At 42.9% G+C, this 12,045-nt stretch overlaps 1 protein-coding gene across 3 annotated transcripts in view; it reads right to left on the bottom strand.

The window, feature by feature from the left end:
• ESR1 (estrogen receptor 1) overlaps nt 1-12,045 on the bottom strand; it is a gene marked incomplete at its 5' end in the record, with an annotated part of 210,033 nt that overhangs the window by 6,877 nt on the left and 191,111 nt on the right. The gene's annotated exons all lie outside the window — the stretch shown is intronic.

Below are 12,045 nucleotides of genomic sequence, written 5' to 3' on the forward strand. Positions count from 1 at the left end.
ATGTTTTTCTTTCCCCTCTTGCCTTTCTTCTGGCACTAGATCCTCCTCCCCACACATGGACTCATCCAATCAGGCCAATCTAGTCTTTTGGACTCATAGCCCTGCCTCACAGCATCCACATACAACTCCAGAATTGCATGTGGATGTTGTGAGACAGACATTCTTTCCTCTAGGGTTGCTGAACTGTGAGGACGAGAATATGGGACTTTTACATAGCGGCATCTTCCTATAGCACATGGAGCTCCTGTCTGAAGAATAGAACATTCCAACAACACACAGAGGTGAGAGTTGGGGGAAGGAGCGGGGAAAGGATCCTGGTTCCAGTTATATAGTCCTGCTTCTTGTATTTTTTTTTTTTATTTGACCTGGGAGCTTTCATAGTATCCTTCCTAACACGTGAATCCATAAAGTCCTTTTATGCTTAAGGCAGTGTGAGTCACCTGCAAAGGAAAGAACCCTGACTATTCAACTAAGTTGTGAGCTCAGCCCAAGGACCAGAAGAAGGAGGCTGGTAAAGAGCTGGGATGTATGAGATCGGGAGGAGGTCAGGATGGGTCAGTCTTATCTTGGGACCACAGGATAGATTTTCTATCAACTAAATACTCCAGAATAAGCTTCATTCTTCATAATGATAGCATCTTGCAGGAAGTAGATGTGATATTTTCTCCTGATGATATGTAGTTAGCTTATTTTTTTGGTCTTATTTCTATTCAGCCCCATGGCCTCTCATAAATAGTTTTCTTCTTCCCCCTCCCCATCCTCCCTCGTACCTTCAAGTTAAGCCTCCCAAATTCATCATCCCCTGACTTTGTACTGATAACGTGGGGATGAGTTATGGCTCACGCAGCAGCTGGAGGCTGGGAACGGGAAAAACATTTACACAGAGGAACTCATAGTAAACAGAGTTGTAACTGCCCAGAATGGAAAATGGCTAAGCTTTAAACAAACGCAACAACAACAAAACCAGAATGGTCAGGATCTTGGCTTACATGCAGATGAATAGAATAATGTAGCTTTTGGTACCAAGAGGCACTTTGATCCAAAGCAAAGAGAACACAGAATGACTAAGCAGCAGACACGCAGTGGGATAGGAAGGAAATTGCTGGATTACTTCACTTATGTTCCGTGCAGACTGTTGATAGAGAGAAAATGTGTCCATTAAAAAAAACACAAAAAACCAGGCAGATGTCCAGTAGCCTTGAGATTGGCCCAGATGTAACGGATGGCAGGGAAAGTGTGTGCCACTGGTTTAGGGGTCCAGGGTGGCCTCCGCTGAGTCCCCATGACCCTGCCTCTCACCCCACTCTATGTCATCACACACATTCTAGCCTTGTGCTTCTCAGAGGCCCTACATCTGGCTGGATATCCTGGGAACTTGCCCAGGCCACTGACCTAAGTTAATCCAACTTGGATGATGCATTTTCTACCAATTCCCTTTTTTGTTACCACCCAGGATGCTGGCTTCATTCACCAATAATCCCATTCTTCTTCAAGCAGCAAACTGTTTTGCTGTCCCTACCTGGGAAGCACTTGGCCTTCCTACTCATGCACACAGGATTAGAGCAGAATGTGCTAGAATCTCAGAGGTCTTGAAGCCAGCATTATGCTGTGCCCTTTGCAAGGGAGGTAGGAGCCTTGGCATTCAGACTCCAGGGTGTGAAGTTTTCTCTGGGGCTGTTGGTCCCCACTCTCCCTCAATGTGCATGCATGAACAGCACATAGATCCTTTCCTTCAGCATGCTGCCATGGAGAACCTACTGTGTGCACACATTGTGTTATACGACAAAGATTCCAAGCCTTATTTTCTTCCAAAAGTTAATGTCTTAAGTGCAGATATTGCCTGTGGAGAAAGAATTTTCTTAACAACGACTCTTGGGAGGCAAGCCATTTTCAGAACAAGACTGTTTTCTAATAGAGTTTTGGCACCAATACAGCTTGTCATCAGCAAATGCTTCCTAGCTGAGCAAATACACTTAGAAATAGAAATACACTCCTGTCAAAATGCCAATAATTGACATCTGTAGCCAACGCATCCTTTTTGGGCTACGGTGGCCAAACATAGACCATGTATGTTGCCTGTTGCCCCTAAAGGGCCCTTTGAAAGAAAGAATAGAAACCCAAATTCCCAGAATAGGTATTTCAGGTACTTTGGCAAGAGCAAAAAGGAGCTGGTGGTCAATTCCACATCCCAGTTGGTCTCTGCCACCCTGGATGGCTGTGCCACTGTTCCCAGAAGCACATAGTCAAGGTCAGACATCGAGGACCTTCAGAAACATTCTTGTGACAAGGCAAGCTTTTGCAACTCTAGAGATTGCTCCAAATCCCAAAGATGGAAAAAAACAATCTGTGTGTCATTGTCCAGTCTACCAGTGCTATTGGCAGATCTGAGCTACTACACAGTCTGAACCTTGCAGCTGGCATTGGGAGTTGTAGGAAGAGTCTGTGGAGAACTCTGGTGGTAGCAAGGAATGGGCAGCGAGACTGTTGGGACATCCCCACGTATGAGATCTCAATTCAATTTTTCTCACTCTCTTGGTCTCACTGACTCTTCTCACTCTACTTGGACACTCTCTTCCTTCTTCCTTTTGCTCTCTACTCTACAGGAACCCCCTCTCTGCCCCTCATCACTTTTCCAGGTAAGAGAGTCTTCCAGAAGTTGGAGGAATGCAGGCATGAGCACTGCGGGGCACAGATGCACCTGGTGTGCCTGGAAGGAAGCATAACATAGCCAGGGCTGTCCAGCAGGCCCTGCCCTTGACCTCCACTGGGAGGCACATTGAGCTGCTCCTAGAGAGGTGAGGACAGCCAGATGCTTGAGGACAAATTCTTCAAGAAGGCCACATTGGTTCTTTCCAAAAGGAGGAATGTGACTGTGGACCCAGGGGAGTCCTTCAGTCCATGGCAGCTTGACCAAAATAAAAGGAAATGGCTCAAAGGGAAAAATAGCGAAGAAAGCTCAAGCCCACAGCTGTCATCGGTCTGGACCAGAAAGCTGTCACTCAGCTGGAGTAAAAAAGAACTTCTCATCCTGTTCACCCAGTGATTAATGGGCAGGTCCGCCTCTCAGGTTTTCTGCTGCAAATTGCTTCCACGACCAAATAGGGTGTTTGCTCAGAAGGGCCTTCAGGGTTGCCAGTTCAATGAGCAGCATGCTTGCTTTGTGCTTCATATGTGACTGCTGTTCTTCCTGGGGATGGTACTGGTTCTGTAGGGGTTTGAACAGCTCACGGTCGCCACAGCCACTTAATGGGAGAGGTTGTGCTGGGGTCCTGCGATGTGCAGGACAGTCCCAACCAGTGAAATGAAAGATTTTTTATTGAATGTCCTGGTAAATCAACCCTACTACAAGCAAAAATTTGTAGTGAAAAGTTTTGAAAAGCTTTTATGAGACTGTACACAAAAGGCCCAGCATGCAAGTTGGCTATAGAGAAGAAAGCTTAAATGGAACACATTTGCTCAAAATTCAGTAATTTGTTAACCGTCTTCAGTCTGCCAATTGAACGTATTGCACAAGTGTTCCCACTACGCACTTACTTGAAGTGATTTCAGTGCAGCTGTACTACAAAAGCAACACGCACGGTTGCAAATACATAGATGTAAGTCCTTTCTAAAAAACATTAGAATCAGCTGTTACCCAGTTGTAGACATCAATGACATACTTTGACTGTGTTCTTGTCTCCCATGTGCTTTTAAATAATTTTACAGCATGATAAGAAGTCCACTTTGCAAAAACTACATATTGAAATTGTTTGGGGGTTCTTGTCTTTCTGCCTCATGCTGGCATTGCCTCCAGAGGTTTCCCACTTCTTGATCATTCTTATATCATTGTTTCTTTTTTCTAATCCATCATCACTTCTCCAATATCTATCTTAAGGATATGACCTTTATAAGTTCCAGAAAATGAATGTTTGCCTTGAATGTCATGGGTTATTAAGATAAAATATAGGTTTCTATATACTTGGGCACTTCCTCATCCTGTATCACAACAAAGAGAATTAGTTTTACAATACACATACTAAAGCCCAGCTCATGTGCAAAATTATCTTTTTATTTATTTACTAGAGGCCCGACGCATGAAGATTCATGCAAGAATGGGCCTTCCTTCCCCTGGCTGCCAGCACCGCCTTTGCTCTGGCCCGGAGCTGCCTTTCCACCTTCCCACGCTGCCCAGAAGCCCGGAGCGGCTGGGGCGGTGCAGAAAGCCTGCGTCGTCGCCATGGCAACAACATGACAACCCATCTTTGTTGGGTTAATTTGCATACTCACTCCTGATTGGCTGGTGGGTGTCGCAAAGGTATGATCAATTTGCATCTTTCTCTTTTATTATTGTAGATATTATTCTTTGACAGTTTAGGTTTTATTGACATGTTATTACTAAATCAATCTAATTTCTTTCTTGCTTCTTATCATATATAAATAAGTTTTGGTTAGTTTTTAGTTTTCTTATTCAGGTAATCCATCTCTACTTTGGCTTTCTCATATGCCTGTACTTACTGCACAGAAAAACTCCTGGTCATCTTCTTATATCCAAACATTCACTAGAAATGTAAGCATTTTACTATTTTATTATGTTTTATTTTTTGCCATAGTCAAGCCTGGGCATCTCATTGAAATACACATTTTATTTTAAATTACTTTAATATTATTTCTCCTTTGTATGATAGTTATGAAATTATATTGATTTTTTTAAAAAAAACTATGTGCATAGATAAACTATTATATATTTATCTCATGATACTCAAAGGGATATGTAAGTTTTATTAGGCTAGTATTATTTGCTGGCAAATCTAAGAGATTTTTCTCTAAGTTTTGTGATCCTCAAATGTGGTTGTCTCTCAGAACCTCTTCTGGCATTCTAACCAAACCTACTGACTGGCAACCAAACTTACTGACTGGCAGGCTAAGTGCTTTCAAAAAAACTCCTTATTGAGGAGTCTGATGCACATCTAGGATCATGAATCACATGACTACCGTGGTTTCTTTACATCTGGCCATTAAAATGTAAACTCTTGAGAACATTGACTGTATTGTCTTTCTGTGAAAAGTGTCTTAGAATGATGCAAAACTACTTTGAGGATGTCTTCTCCATGCATTTCCTCATCCGTGTAGTCCTCCATGCTTTCTCCCCCTTCCTGCTGGTTGGTTAGAATGAAAGACATGGAAAGGCACCCAATAAGATTCCAGAGCCCTCATCAGCCTGAGTCCCTGAATGACCACATGGAAGAGGCGCTGACACTAACCTGTGCATGCACCCAGCATTGTTAAGGAAACAGGAAATAAACCTCTATGTGTTTGAGCTGTTATACATTTTGAAGCTTACTTGTTATTAAAGTTGTCTTATTTAATGCAACATAGGAAAGATTTTAAGATTGATTGATTGAATAAATGAATACATTTATATAAGGGAAGAGATAGTCACAGGAATGTTTGCATGCCTCTTTTGTTGCAATTTTCCACATTTCTAAGGCCTTAGGTTGCATAGTTTACTTAAAAGTTATTTTCCTTCCCAAATTTAATATTGTCACATTTTGATCTAGATTCTAGAACCACCTCACATCACCTGTCATGTTAACCACTTATTTTAAACACTAACATACTTCATAGCAACTGATAAATTAAAGAACCGGTTAAAGAGCCCAGGATGTGAGAATGTTTAGTCAGTCATGACTCAAAGATGCAGTTCCCATCATACTGAGGATTTCAAAGAGATTGCTCTACGCTATGCAGGAACTGATTTCTCATTTCATGAATCAAATAAAATGAGTATTGCTTTGAGCGCTTCCATTCTTCTCCTGATGCGTGATTATTTATCTGGAAAGTGAAGAACCTGTCCATAACCCAATCCTTGCACATTGTTTGCTGTTCCACTAGTATTTGTAAGATCACAAACTCTTCCAAGTCCTCTTCTAAGTGGTCTCAGCAGGAGAGGGATCCCAGAGATGATAAGATTTCTTGCCAGAACCCTACATGGGAACATGGTGGTCCTGTTTGTTGGGCTTCACCCATGAGCACCCTCTTGGCACAGATGAGTAGGAAATCATATGCTAATGATTCAGTGACATTTATCAATTTAGTATAATTTTTAACGAAATCTGCTGGATGTTCCAGGAGATAAATACTTGGTACGGCAATACATTCAAACTGACTCAAAGGGCAAATCTCTTAGTGATGATTTCAGGTCGTGAAACTGACGAACTAATTCAACTGACTTGAGAAGAAACTTAAATGGGCACTTTAAGAAAATAAATTAAGTGGCAGCCATCTATCTCACTTTTATATATGAAACTGCAGTTTTTAATTTTTGTAAAAAATAGTATCCTAGCCTTTTACCTTTTAGGATAAAACCATTATGAATGTATATTTTGCCCAGAAGAGTTATTTTTGTTAGTTATTTCTGTAACATATTTTAAAAAATCAGCCAGGGTTTTGATTTTCCAAGTAGTAGGGTTCTGAAGTCAAGAAGACATCCTAAAGATACATCGGTGGGAAATGTTTGGCTTGTCTATTCCAGAGGAGTCTGTTCACACGTTTTTATGTGTAACTCCTAGTCCCAGGGAGGTGGACTGGTCTCAAGAGGTCTTGAGGGTTGCATTTGTTCCAGAAAAGGCAGGCTGAAACAGCCTGGGCGAGTTTATTTCCCTGAACCTCACTTTTTCTTGCCTGGCATTTTAAGGACAATAGAGCAACAGCACAGAGCAGGAAGCAGCTCTCACGCTTTGGGGCAGGTTGTATTTTTCTGAGATGACAAGATTTCCCATCCAACATGCATCTCTACGTCTACACTCCTCCCTGGTGTGTAGGTAGACCTGTGACTTACTTGTAGTTAAAAAAAAAAAAAAAAAAAAAAAAAGAGGCCCGGATGGTGTGACTCCATGGTTGAGCGTCGACCTATGAACCTAGAGGTCACAGTTCCATTACCAGTCAGGGCACATGCCCGGGTTGAGGGCTCAATCCCCAGTGTGGGGTGTGCAGGAGGCAGCTGATCAATGATTTTCGCTCATCATTGATGTTTCTATCTCTCCCTCTCTCTTCCTCTCTGAAATCAATAAAAATATATCTATATTTTTAAAAAGAGGCTGCAAGTGATGCTTCTCAACTTCTAAGGGCCTGTCACACAAAGTCATGCAGCTTCTGCCTTGTCAGCTGGCACTTGTTTCTGGAGCCTTCCATGCCTTCAAAGAGGGAGAATGTACCAGGCTGTGTGGAAGCCCAGGCCCATGGATAGGCCACAGGCAAGCACCCTAACTGGTGTCCCAGCCAACAGCCAGCATCCATGGCCAGCATGTAAATAAAGACGCTTCAAGATGACTCCAGCTCACGACTATCAAATTACCCCTAATTGGTAAGTCTCCCTCTCTGAGGCCCCAGACATTGTGGGAAAGACACAAGCCATCCCCTCTGTTCCTTATCCCAATTCATGACCAATAGAGTCCAAACCTGTTTGTAAGTGTTGTGGTGATTAATTACACAGCAGCAGTGAGCAGAACACCTGGACATCGGCACCAGATGCTTAGGGAGGAAAATGATCCAGAACAGGCAGATTGGAGATTAGACTCCTGATCTGGTTCATCATATGGTGAAATCACATTTGGATCCTCCCTGCTCTACATTATGCATCCTACTTGCCTATGGTGCCTTTGCCCAGCCCTTGACCTTCACCCTTGGTGATGCAATGGTAAGGGCTTGAGCTCATCCTGCCAATACCTTGAGTAGTTAACAATTCTGATAGAAGGCCTTTAGCCCTAACCACAGCCTAGCTGATCATCAAAACATATAGATCTTCCCCTAACTGGCTACCCAAAATACCTGCACTTTCATTTCTTTCTTTTAAATATGTTTTTATTGATTTCAGAGAGAAGAAGGGAGAGGGAGAGGAAGAGGGAGAGAGAAACATCAATGATGAGAGAGAATCATCGATCAACTGCCTCCTGCATGCCACCTACTGGGGATGGAGCACACAACCGGGCATGTGCCCTGACCTGGAATTGAACTCTGATCTCCTGGTTCATAGGTCTATGCTCAACCACTGAGCCACACCGACCAGGGCTACACTCTCGTTTCTCACTAAAATAAAACATTTTGAATTTTTAGTTGCACAATCCTTATCAAGTCCCAGTTGTGAGAAATAGAATTTGTAGAGATTTCCCTAAGAAAGTTTTCATGTTAAACCATTGGTCTAGTTTATTTTATTTTTATTGCAAGCCTGTGAACTTTATAACAGAATGTGTTTTTCTCTTTACTTTGGCTAAGCAGAGGAAATTTAGAGCCAAATTTGTGGCCCACTCCTAGGAACTGTACAGCTGTACTTCTGTGTGCTAATCTGGATTTATTATTTTATTCATATTATTTTCCCTTTTCACAGGTTTTGTCAATTACTAGTTTACTCCCTTTGCATTGCATAAAATTTAGTAAGCCATTTCAAATCTTTATGGAATAGGCAATTATAAACAAAATAATAAAAAAGACCTTCTATTTTCTGGCAAGTCACTACACAGTACTAGTGTAAATATAATGTGTATTTACATTATATTTGAATGTCTGTTAGACATTCATCTGATTTAACCTCAAACCCAGAAAAAAAATGCCATACTATCTAAGAATATATAATTGGTTTCAATACACATGTTCACATCCTTCTGAATTGAATGGCACTGCTTAAATCCCCTGTGATGTTCAGCACCTATCCCTAATAAATGAAGATTACACCTTCTTTGTTCTGATTTTCATGTTTATCTGCAGAGCCACAAAGTTTCAGATATATTCCCTCCCTTTTTCCTAGACGTAGAGTTGAAATGGCTGATAGTTCTCTCTAGTTATTTTGAAAAATATAATTAGTGGGCATGTAGATTATACATATATTCTTTAGACTAGAGGGCTGGTGCACGAAATCCGTGCACTGGAGGGTGTCCCTCAGCCCAGGCTGCACCCTCTCTAATCTGGGACCCCTCGGGGGATGTCCGACTATACCTTTCACTCCATTTTTCTATGAACCTAAAACTGCTCTTAAAAATTACATCTATTAATAGGTAAATAAAATTGGAATAAATTTTTTTAATAAAAAAAAATCCACCCCTTCCTGCTTATCCACTTCAACGATTTGACTCATTGGGAAAGAGAGGCTCAGAGAGGTTAAGGAACTGGGAGAGTGGATGCTGGAGCTGGGAGGGGTTTCAGGTGGGGCAGCCTGGCTGGGCTAGCCCAAGGTCACCCTGTGGTCAGTCAATAAGTGGCAGCGCTGGAACCAGAACCCAAACAGACCCACTCCTGGCCCAATGTTCAAAAGCTCCAGGAAGAATTTCCCAACTTCAAAGCCTGTGAGAAACTAGAAGTGACTGCCAATGGACTCGCCTCCTGAGACATTTGAGAAAGCTAATAATTTTCCTGGAATGATTTAGGAGCAATCCAGTTTTCAAAACAGGGTGCAAGATGGTGTGCAGAGCGGGCGTGCTGGGGTACACAGGCCTCTCCTAAGAGTTTCTTTAATTATGAACTTTCACCAAAATGTTAACCGTGATTACTCTTGTGTGGTGAGATTATGATTCCTTGGAACATTATTTATCTTGGTGTTTTTTCTGTATTTTCCAAGTTCTCTGACTCAGACATGTATGCCTTCATAATTTGGTCAAGGAAAATGTTATTAAAAATACAAAGTTGAAGTCCCTTTCGTTCCTATCATTTCACAAGCTTGTCAATGCTTGGACTGTTGGGGGGAAATGCAGTTAGTGAATGGATATTTCAAGGAATAAAGAGCTACACCTTTAAGTACAAAACATCAGCTTCAAGGACTGACACTGCAGGTTGGATGGGAAGGAAGCACAGTGTTATTTACTAGAAGGTGCTGAGGGCTAGGCTCTCCGTGAAGGTGAAGTTTGCTATCTCACTCACAGAGTGGCACTTGCTGTGCCAAGAGAAAGGGCAGATGCCGCACCTGTCAGGGTGAAAATGAACTGTATTCTCCGGGTGTCACTCATCACTGTTGTTGATGCCAATTTCAAAGAATAAACAAATGGCTCCTGCTCGTCCCCTCCTGAGGTCATGCTCAGCCCTCCCCAAAGCTGATGGCGGCTCCGAGCTGGACCACGAAGCCCATGTCTGTCTGCTCCCCATCGGGGGATCTGGAGATTAGGCTGCACTTGGCCCTAGGGGCCTCCGTGGCACCAAAGGGGGCACTCTTTGAACCAGCAGCCCCTTGATCACTGGACAAGAGCCAGGATGGAGTGGTGTCGGGGTCACAGGGTAAGCTGCTTCTTCCCAGCTCATGATGGACTGGGAAAGGTGGTGTCCATCCACACAAAGCCCCAGAACCCAGGGCAAAGGAAACCATTGGAGGAGCCAGGTGTCCTTCCCTAGGTGAGCTTTGACAGGCAGGTGCACCTCCAGCCTGTTCAACCTCGGATCTTTCTTTTTGTAAATATCACTTGAAAAAAAATCAGTGGCAAAGGGTCTAAAGGCAGAAGGTAAGACATAAAATCATAAAATGCCAACCCTTTGAGCACCCTGACTGCTTGGAATCAGGGAAGTTCACCAACACAGTGTCTGTACAATTCTTAAAAAGTAAAATTAATATAATAAAATCAAATTCTCAGATGATAATCTGCTTCAAAAAGGTGAGCTTGGGATGTTGATAATATGATGTTTATAATATAGCCTGTGTAGAAATTTCTGGCCTTGGATCTTCTGCAGCAGAGAGCCTGGGTGGGGATGGGGGTGGGGTGGGGTCGGGAGAAGAAGCTCTCTGCTCTCAGGGACTTGCCAGCAGCACCTCCCTCCTCGGCCTTCCGCTCGGCCTGATAAGGTTTCATGCATGTGAAAGTGTAACCGGGTAGAGCTTTCTGGAGCAGTAAGCAATATGTAGCAAGAGCTTTAAAGACATTTACACCCTTTCACCCAGAAAACCTAGAAACATGTCCAAAGTAATATCATCAGTGAGCAACAGACATAAAAGAATGCAAACCAAGCATTTCTAATAATAAATTTAAAAATCGCTTGTGTTTGACAGTGTCAGATTTGTTATATATAAGATGTTATACCCTCAAGAATAAATCTGCAGCCAATTAAAATATTATTTTTAAAGAAGGTATGTGTGTATCACCTTAATTTAAATGCATAAATATAAATATGAATACATGCACACACTGCATGCGAGGGAAAAGGAAGTAGTACCTAACACGAATCCAGTGTAGGTCTAAGCAGGCATTGCTGTAAGAGCTAGCTCGTTTAACAGGTAGGCATCTTTACATTCTCCAGTTCATGGACCAGGAAATAGATCACAAAGGGTTTAAGCAACTCAACCAAAGTCATACAACTCAAAAGTAGCCGGAAGATTTGAACTTGGAACTAGAGACCCTTGCCCTTAACCCTCACACTATATTGCAATAAGATACATCAAAATGTCCACATGGCTGGTTAACTTTGGGTTGTTGCTCATTTCTTTAATAATATATTTTGTATTCGTAAATGACCTAAATTGCTGTTTGAAATCACAGCTTCATTTGTTAAAAGAATAATTTCCTTTTTGTATCTATGTTTACCTTCAGACCATGAAGTCCTTGAGGTGGGCACTTGCCTTCCTAATCACTCCTAATATTATCACTATTAGTGGCCTGGTGCACAAAATTTGTGAACGAAGGGGGTGTCCCTTAGCCCAGCCTGCACCCTCTCCAATCTGGGACCCTTCGGGGGATGTCTGACTGCCGGTTAAGGCCCGATCCCAGTGGGACAGTCGGACATCCCTCTCGCAATCTGGGACCGCTGGCTCCTAACCACTCACCTGCCTGCCTGCCTGATCACCCCTAACCACTCTGCATGCTGGCCTGATTGCCCCCAATTGCCCCCCTGCCAGCCTGATCACCCCCAACTGCCCCCATCCCGCCAGCCTGATCGCCCCTAACCACCTCTGCCTTGGCCCTGCCACCATGGCTTGGTCCAGAAGGATGTCCGGAAGGTCTCCCGGTCTAATTAGCACATTACCCTTTTATTAGTATAGATTGGCATGACCCCTGGGTGACCTGGATGGAGCAGCCCCTGGGCTCCCAGGGGAAGCCC

The sequence above is a fragment of the Plecotus auritus genome (assembly GCF_963455305.1).
Source record: "Plecotus auritus genome assembly, chromosome: 4".
Lineage (NCBI taxonomy): Eukaryota > Metazoa > Chordata > Mammalia > Chiroptera > Vespertilionidae > Plecotus > Plecotus auritus.